The sequence below is a fragment of the Haemaphysalis longicornis genome, unplaced genomic scaffold, assembly GCF_048455015.1.
Source record: "Haemaphysalis longicornis isolate Haplotype H1 unplaced genomic scaffold, Haemaphysalis longicornis Haplotype H1 scaffold_7, whole genome shotgun sequence".
In the NCBI taxonomy this organism is placed as follows: domain Eukaryota; kingdom Metazoa; phylum Arthropoda; class Arachnida; order Ixodida; family Ixodidae; genus Haemaphysalis; species Haemaphysalis longicornis.
This window is the reverse complement of record NW_027526422.1, coordinates 57,346,804-57,355,358: the sequence shown is the minus strand read 5'-3', so window position 1 is coordinate 57,355,358 and position 8,555 is coordinate 57,346,804.

Genomic DNA, 8,555 nt, shown 5'->3' with positions numbered 1-8,555 from the left:
GACGCTTATCAGAAGGGAGTTGCTTCAGACGTGGAAAGTACCTCCGCACAAAGAGCGGCGCGCGGCGCTCCGCGTCCGGTCCGATCGTTTGCTGGCAGAATTGGAGTGAACAACTAACTTTGGTACCCTTGAAGATACTTATCAGTTGGTATGTGCTTTAGACGCGGCAAGTAACTCCGCACAAAGCGCGGGCGCTGCGCGTCAGTTTCGGTCGTTTGCCGGCAGAACCTGGGGTGAACAAAAAACTCTAGTTCCCTTGAAGACGCTTACCAGTTGGGATGTGTTTTAGACGTGGCAAGTACCTCCGTACAAACACTGGGCGCTGCGCGTCAGGTTAGATCGTTTACCGGCAGAATATGTGGTGAACAAGTAATTAGTTTCCTTGAATACGCTTATCAGTTGGGATGTGCATTAGAGCTGGCAAGTACCTCCGTGCAAAGGGCGGCCGCTGCGCGTTACGTTCGATAGTTTGCTGGCAGAATCTGGGGTGAACAACTAACTTTATTTCCCTTGAAGATGCTTATCAGTTGGTATGTGCTTTAGACGCAGCAAGTAACTCCGCACAAAGCGCGGGCGCTGCGCGTCAGTTTCGGTCGTTTGCCGGCAGAACCTGGGGTGAACAAAAAACTCTAGTTCCCTTGAAGACGCTTATCAGATGGGATGTTTTTTAGACGTAGCAAGTACCTCCGTACAAAGAGCGGGCGCTGCGCGTCAGGTTCGATCGTTTTCCGGCAGAATATGTGGTGAACAAGTAACTAGTTTCCTTGAATACGCTTATCAGTTGGGATGTGCATTAGACGTGGAAAGTACCTCCGTGCATAGGGCAGCCGCTGCGCGTTAGGTTCGATAGTTTGCTGTGAGAATTTGGGTTGAACAACTAATTTTAGTTCCTTTGAAGACGCCTGTCCTTTGGGATGTGTTTTAGGCGTACGTGGCAAGTACCTCCGTACAAAGAGCGGGCGCTGCGCGTCAGGTTCGATCGTTTTCCGGCAGAATCTGGGATGAAAAAGTAACTAGTTTCCTTGAATACGCTCATCAGTTGGGATGTGCAGTAGACGTGGCAAGTACCTGCTTGCAAAGCGCGGCCGCTGCGTGTTAGGTTCGATAGTTGGCTGGCAGAATTTGGAGTGAACAACTAACTTTAGTTCCCTTGAAGATGCTTATCAGTTGGTATGTGCTTTAGACGCCGAAGTAATTCCGTACAAAGCGCGGGCGCTGCGAGTCAGTTTCGGTCGTTTGCCGGCAGAACCTGGGGTGAACAACTAACTTTAGTTCCCTGGAAGACAGTTATCAGTTGGAATGTGTTTTAGACGTGGCAAGTACCTCCGTACAAAGCGCGGGCGCTGCGCGTCAGGTTCTTTCGTTTTCTGGCAGAATATGTGGTGAACAAGTAACTAGTTTCCTTGAATACGCTTATCAGTTGGGATGTGCATTAGATGTGGCAAGTTCCTCCGTGCAAAGGGCGGCCGCGGCGCGGTTGGTTCGATAGTTTGCTGGCAGAATATAGGGCGAACAACTAACTTTAGTTCTCTTGAAGACGCTTATCAGTTGGGATGTGTTTTAGACGTGGCAAGTAACTCCGTACTAAGCTCGGGCACTGCACGTCAGGTTCGGTTGTCTGCTGGCAGAATCTGGGGTGAACAAGTAACTAGTTTCCTTGAAAACGCTTATCAGTTGGGATGTACATTAGACGTGGTAAGTACCTCCGTTTAAAGGGCGGCCGCTGCGCGATAGGTTCGATAGTTTGCTGGCAGAATCTGGAATGAACAACGAACTTTAGTTCTCTTGAAGACGCTTATCAGTTGGTATGTGCTTTAGACGCGGCAAGTAACTATGTACAACGCGCGGACGCTGCGCGTCAGGTTCGGTCGTTTGCCGGCAGAAGCTGGGGTGAACAAGCAACTCTAGTTCCCTTGAAGACACTTATCAGTTGGGATGTGTTTAACACGTGGCAAGTACCTCCGTACAAAGAGCGGGCGCTGCGCGTCAGGTTCAATCGGTTTCCGGCAGAATATGTGGTGAACAAGTAACTAGATTCCTTGAATACGCTTATCAGTTGGGATGTGCATTAGACGCGGCAAGTACCTCCGTGCAAAGGGCGGCCGCTGGCGGTTAGGTTCGATAGTTTGCTGGCACAATCTGGGGTGAACAACTAACTTTAATTCCCTTCAAGACGCTTGTCAGTTGGGACGTGTTTTAGACGTACGTGGCAAGTACCTCCGTACAAAGAGCGGGCGTTGCGCGTCAGGTTCGGTCGTTTGCCGGCACAATCTGAGGTGAACAAGTAACTAGTTTCCTTGAATACGCTTATCAGCTGGGATGTGCATTAGACGTGGCAAGTACCTCCGTGCAAAGCGCGGCCGCTGCGCGTTAGGTTCGATAGTTGGCTGGCAGAATTTGAAGCTAACAACTAACTTTAGTTCCCTTGAAGACGCTTATCAGTTGGTATGTGCTTTAGACGCGGCAAGTAACTCCGTACAAGGCGCGGGCGCTGCGCGTCAGTTTCGGTCGTTTGCCGGCAGAACCTGGGGTGAACAACTAACTAGTTTCCTTGAATACGCTTATCAGTTGGGATGTGCATTAGACGTGGCAAGTACCTCCGTGCAAAGGCCGGCCGCTGCGCGTTAGGTTCGATAGTTTGCTGGCAGAATCTGGAGTGAACAGATAACTTTAGTTCCCTTGAAGACGCTTATCAGTTGGTATGTGCTTTAGACGCGGCAAGTAACTCCGTACAAAGCGCGGGCGCTGCGCGTCAGGTCCGATCGTTTCCTGGCAGAATGTGGGGTGAACAAGTAACTAGTTTCCTTGAATATGCTTATCAATTGGGATGAGCATTAGACGTGGCGAGTACCTCCGTGCAAGGGGCGGCCGCTGCGCGTTAGGTTCGATAGTTTGCCGGAAGAATATCTGGTGAACAAGTAACTAGTTTCCTTGAATACCCTTATCAGTTGGGATGTGCATTAGACGTGGCGAGTACCTCCGTGCAAAGGGCGGCCGCTGCGCGTTAGGTTCGATAGTTTGCTGGCAGAATCTGGGGTGAACAAGTAACTCTAGTTCCCTTGAAGACGCTTACCAGTTGGGATGTGTTTTAGACGTACGTGACAAGCACCTCCGTACAAAGAGCGGGCGCTGTGCGTCATGTTCGATCGCTTGCCAGCAGAATATGTGGTGAACAAGTAACTAGTTTCCTTGAATGCGCTTATCAGTTGGGATGTGCATTAGACGTGGCAAGTACCTCCGTGAAAAGGGCGGCCGCTCTGCGTTAGGTTCGATAGTTTGCTTGCAGAATCTGGGTTGAACAACTAACTTTAGTTCCCTTTTAGACGCTTGTCGGTTGGGATGTGTTTTAGACGTACGTCGGCCGCTGCGGGTTAGGTTCGATAGTTTGCTGGCAGAATCTGGGGTGAACAAGTAACTCTAGTTCCCTTGAAGACGCTTACCAGTTGGGATGTGTTTTAGACGTACGTGGCAAGTACCTCCGTACAGAGCACGGGCGTTGCGCGTCAGGTTCCGTCGTTTGCTGGCAGAATCTGGGGTGAACAACTAACTTTAGTTTCCTTGAATACCCTTATCAGTTGGGATGTGCATAGACGTGGCAAGTATCTCCGTGCAAAGGGCGGCCGCTGCGCGTTATGTGCGATAGTTTCTGGCAGAATCTGGAGTGAACAACTAACTTTAGTTCCCTTGGAGATGCTTATGAATTGGTATGTGCTTTAGATGCGGCAAGTAACAAAGTACAAATCGCGGGCGCTGCGCGTCACTTTCGGTCGTTTGCCGGCACAACCTGGGGTGAACAAGTAACTCTAGTTCCCTTGAAGACGCTTATCAGTTGGGATGTGCATTAGACGTGGGAAGTACCTCCGTGCAAAGGGCGGCCGCTGCGCGTTAGGTTCGATAGTTTGCTGGTAGAATTTGGGGTGATCAACTAGCTTTAGTTCCCGTGAAGGCGCTTATCAGTTGGGATTTGTTTTAGACGTGGCAAGTACCTCCGTACAAAGAGCGGGCGCTGCGCATTAGGTTCGATCGTTTCCCGGCAGAATATGTGGTGAACAAGTAACTAGTTTCCTTGAATACGCTTATCAGTTGCGATGTGCATTAGACGTGGCATGTACCTCCGTGCAAAGGGCGGCCGCTGCGTGTTAGGTTCGTTAATTTGCCGGCAGAACCTGGGGTGAACAACTAACTAGTTTCCTTGAATAGGCTTATCAGTTGGGATGTGCATTAGACGTGGAAAGTACCTCCGTGCAAAGGGCGGCCGCTGCGCGTGAGGTTCGATAGTTTGCTTGCGGAATCTGGGGTGAACAACTAACTTTAGTTCCCTTGAAGAGGCTTATCAGTTGGTATGTGCTTTAGACGCGGCAAGTAACTCCGTACAAAGCGCGGACGCTGCGCGTCACGTTCGGTCGTTTGCCGGGAGAATCTGGTGTGAACAAATAACTCTAGTTCCCTTGAAGACGCTTATCAGTTGGGATGTGTTTTAGACGTGGCAAGTACCTCCGTACAAAGAACGGGCGCTGCGCGTCAGGTTCGGTCGTTTGCCCGCAGAATATGTGGTGAACACGTAACTAGTTTCCTTGGATACGCTTATCAGTTGGGATGTGCATTAGACGTGACAAGTACCTCCGTTCAAAGGGCGGCCGCTGCGCGTTAGCTTCGATAGTTTGCTGGCAGAATCGGGGGTGAACAACGAACTTTAGTTCCCTTGAAGACGCTTATCAGTTGGTATGTGCTTTAGACGCGGCAAGTAACCTTGTACAAAGCACTGGCGCTGCGCGTCACGTTCGGTCGTTTGCCGGGAGAATCTGGTGTGAACAAATAACTCTAGTTCCCTTGAAGACGCTTATCAGTTGGGATGTGTTTTAGACGTGGCAAGTACCTCCGTACAAAGAACGGGCGCTGCGCGTCAGGTTCGGTCGTTTGCCCGCAGAATATGTGGTGAACACGTAACTAGTTTCCTTGGATACGCTTATCAGTTGGGATGTGCATTAGACGTGGCAAGTACCTCCGTGCAAAGGTTGCCGCTGCGCGTTAGGTTCGATAGTTTGCTGGCAGAAGCTGGAGTGAACAACTAACTTTAGTTCCCTTGAAGACGCTTATCAGTTGGCAAGTGCTTTAGACGCGGCAAGTAACTCCGTACAAAGCGCGGGCGCTGCGCGTCAGGTTCGGTCGTTTTCCGCCAGAATCTGGGGTGAACAAGTAACTCTAGTTCCCTTGAAGACGCTTATCAGTTGGTATGTGCTTTAGATGTGGCAAGTGTAGAGTTCCTTGCAATATACACTATAGAGGAATCTTGCGCAGACAGAACACCAGCTTTAGCATTACTTCCATGCCAGTTTCGTTATCGTCGCCGTAGATTAAAGGCAACCAAGACTCTGTTTGATAACAACGAATGTCAAGTTTGAAACTCAAAGGGTGGCAAGTCAGTCGTGCGGGCCATTTTTGTAGCTTGGAACAGCCAACAAAAGAGAGAAGAGTGCGAAATCTTGATTTTCATGGTTCCAAAACGAATCCCTAGGACGGTGGCACGCATGGCCGCTCGATGCTTGCGCAATAACCTTCAAATCTTGCGCGACTGTACTTCATAGCTGATAAGAAAACCTATTAGTGCCTTTCCTAGAGGAAAATTTAAAACACGCGAATCTTGATAGTAAACGCCCAGTGTTGGCCTCCACTTCCGCCTGACGAACTTCGGCGACCGCGCGCCACTCACGAGCATACTCGTCGCTCTCACGAGCGCGTAGCCGCATAACCGCCTGCTCTCCGGACGAACGAATCACCCGTAGCCGAACTGAACACCAGCGAACGGTAATTTAGATTATCCTCATTATCATCATCATCATCTTAGCTCCTTAAGATGGGCTTTACTGTTAGCGTTCAGCATACACAAATCGCTTGTTAAAGTCAGTTATTTCAAGCTTTGCTTGAAAAACAAGGCTCATGAAGCTTTGCCTACATTTTCCCTGTCCAACCTTTTGGTCGACCACCCCCCCCCCTCCCCCGAAAAAAATTCCTGGCTACGCGCCTGTCCTGCGGCATGCGCCTAAAACAACATTGTTTGATCTCACCGTGTGAGCTCACACAACGCAATCTTAACGCGTAATTTATTGCATTGTTTAAACAACTGCGAGATTTCAGGCAACCTAAGTTCATTAAGACGCACGCGCAGCTCCTCAAAACATTGGACACCGGCATGCGTTTGACAATATCGATTCGTCTCCGCTGCTTCCTGCATAGACTTACCCCAGTTGTGCAACGTCATTTACAACGAAGATTTATCAGCGTACTCACCGCCAGTTTAATCCATTTCACAAAGTGCCTACTTTCCTTGTATGTCGAGGCGTTGTTCCGGCAGCGGACGCTTTTATTTGTCGCTGCTTGTACGGAGTAGCTTGGGGCTGACGCCAAAGGTAAAGTCTACGGCGCTGCATCGTTTGCGAGCGCGCACCTCTTCGACATTCAGTAGGACATCCCCTCAAAGCACCAAAAAGAACCCTTTCGCGCAACCGCACTCTCAGAAAAATGCTGACCGCAAGTAGCTTCATTTTCTGCTGGAGATGGCTGCAGAGCACGCATTCATTCGTTTAGGATCGCAGGTAGCGTTAAATACTGTCACGTTTTCTTGCCATCCGTTGCTGTACGTACTCAATAAAACATTTACACCCCATTTTTTCTTTGCGCAAGGATAAAAAGCGCAGCATAAAATCTCGTTTGTTTGAGTGCTCAACAGCTACCGCGGCACACATCCCCTTCGGTTTAGTGTTTTATACCTTCTTTTGATTCTTACCGACTCAAAACACGTGCTTAGAACACGTAAGGCTTCCGCACGGCTTTCTTCAAATTATCGTCTGCACCCCCGGCCGGCGGAACCAGCCAAGCTTCGGCGAGCAGAAATCGAGCAGACGACCGGTTACGGAAGCAGCCGAGAAGGCCCGACAAGGAGCCGAAGGGATCCTTGTCGGGCCATCCTTGTCCGAGTGGGCGGCGGTCGGGCAGCTTCTTTGCTCTGCCGCTGGAGGGCGCTGCAATCCACGGTCTCATAATGGTCTCAGTGGCACCAGTTTGGCATTTATCAAAACGAAGAGCGCACGTTCGTTTTGTAAGCTGTGTCCTCACCTAATAATACAATATATCTTACACCGATGAGTGGACTAACGGATGGATTGGTGTATGAATGGATTGAGCACAAGCGGCCCCTTTTCCTAACTTGTTGATCACGACATACTTATTCAATTGCTAGACACGGTGTAGCTTACGCGAAACTCATCTTTTACGTGTACCGGTTGAGCTGGAAGAGGAGGAATGGTGAAATGTGGTCGGTGGCAATAATTTTGCCGCTATTGTCGGCGTGGCACGATGTTTAAAGACGATAGCCTTTCTTGGGCTACTCAGACGCAGAAATTTTGGTCCTTCTGTATGTATGTGCCTGCCTGTGTGTTTGTGACTCGATCCTACCATCCGGCCAAAGTGAAACAGACACTGCGCAATAGTCTTACATACTCGCAGCCAAATCTAAACGTGTAACTCCGGTGTTAATGTTCATTCTTGCCAACATTGTTGAACAAAAATAAGACAGTTCGAAATATAAGGCAGAAAATCAACGCATCGGTGAATTTACAGTGTTAACTTATTAAAAAATCACGAATGCTTGGTTTTGGCGATAGCAACTAAAATAATACATCAGCTGCAGAAAACCGTCGCCCGGTGTTGCCCGCGCTACCTGGCGGCATTTAAAAAATCAAACGGCAACAGCAATGAAAGGTTCCCCTGGATAGGTTCCCCATTCCATCTGGAACGCTCGTGGAGTAGAGCAACGTTGTTCCATAAACGTTGTAGTCGGGTGCCTCGACCCATGCGCGTCTCCGCCGTACTGCAGCGCTAGCATCGAGGCACCCGACTTGGAGCAGTGGAACGCGGCAAATTTAAATTGACTTGAGCAAACCTCTAGCGTGCTATCTTGGGAGGGACGAGACTGGAAAGCAACATCATGAGAGTTGAGCGGGAAAGAGACGGGAGGCATTTACTTGCCAGGGGCGCCAATCGACTATGGTCTTCCGTCGACATTTGCAACGAAAGGAGCAGATACGCGGCCCATTTTTATGTGTTCAGATTTTCTTTTCTTATTCTCCAGTGTTCCCCTTAGCAATGTGCCCCCTGATACAAAAACCGTACATCTTCAAAAGTTTGGTGCTGGCTGAGTTTGTTCTTTCTTCCCCAGTACTTAGGGGCCTCATCTGCCAGTCGACGTACTACAAGGCCATCAGCATCGAGCCGCCGAGTTCGTGCAGCTTCGTCATGGTGGACATCGAGACGCGCGAACCCTCTGCGCAGCCTGGCGATTCGGGACCTACGGTGCCGTTGGTGCCAAGTGAGAATTGTCCACTTTTCCCTCGACGCTGACTGAAACATCCGTTTTGATGCGCCTCATTCTTTGCCTAGTACCCCCACAGCCAGGACCGCGTAACGCCCTCCACGATAATGTAGATTTCGCGAAAGTTTCACCTTTATCGTTATAATGGCGCAAATGAAGATCAGCGGTCGAACACAATTTCGAAAAA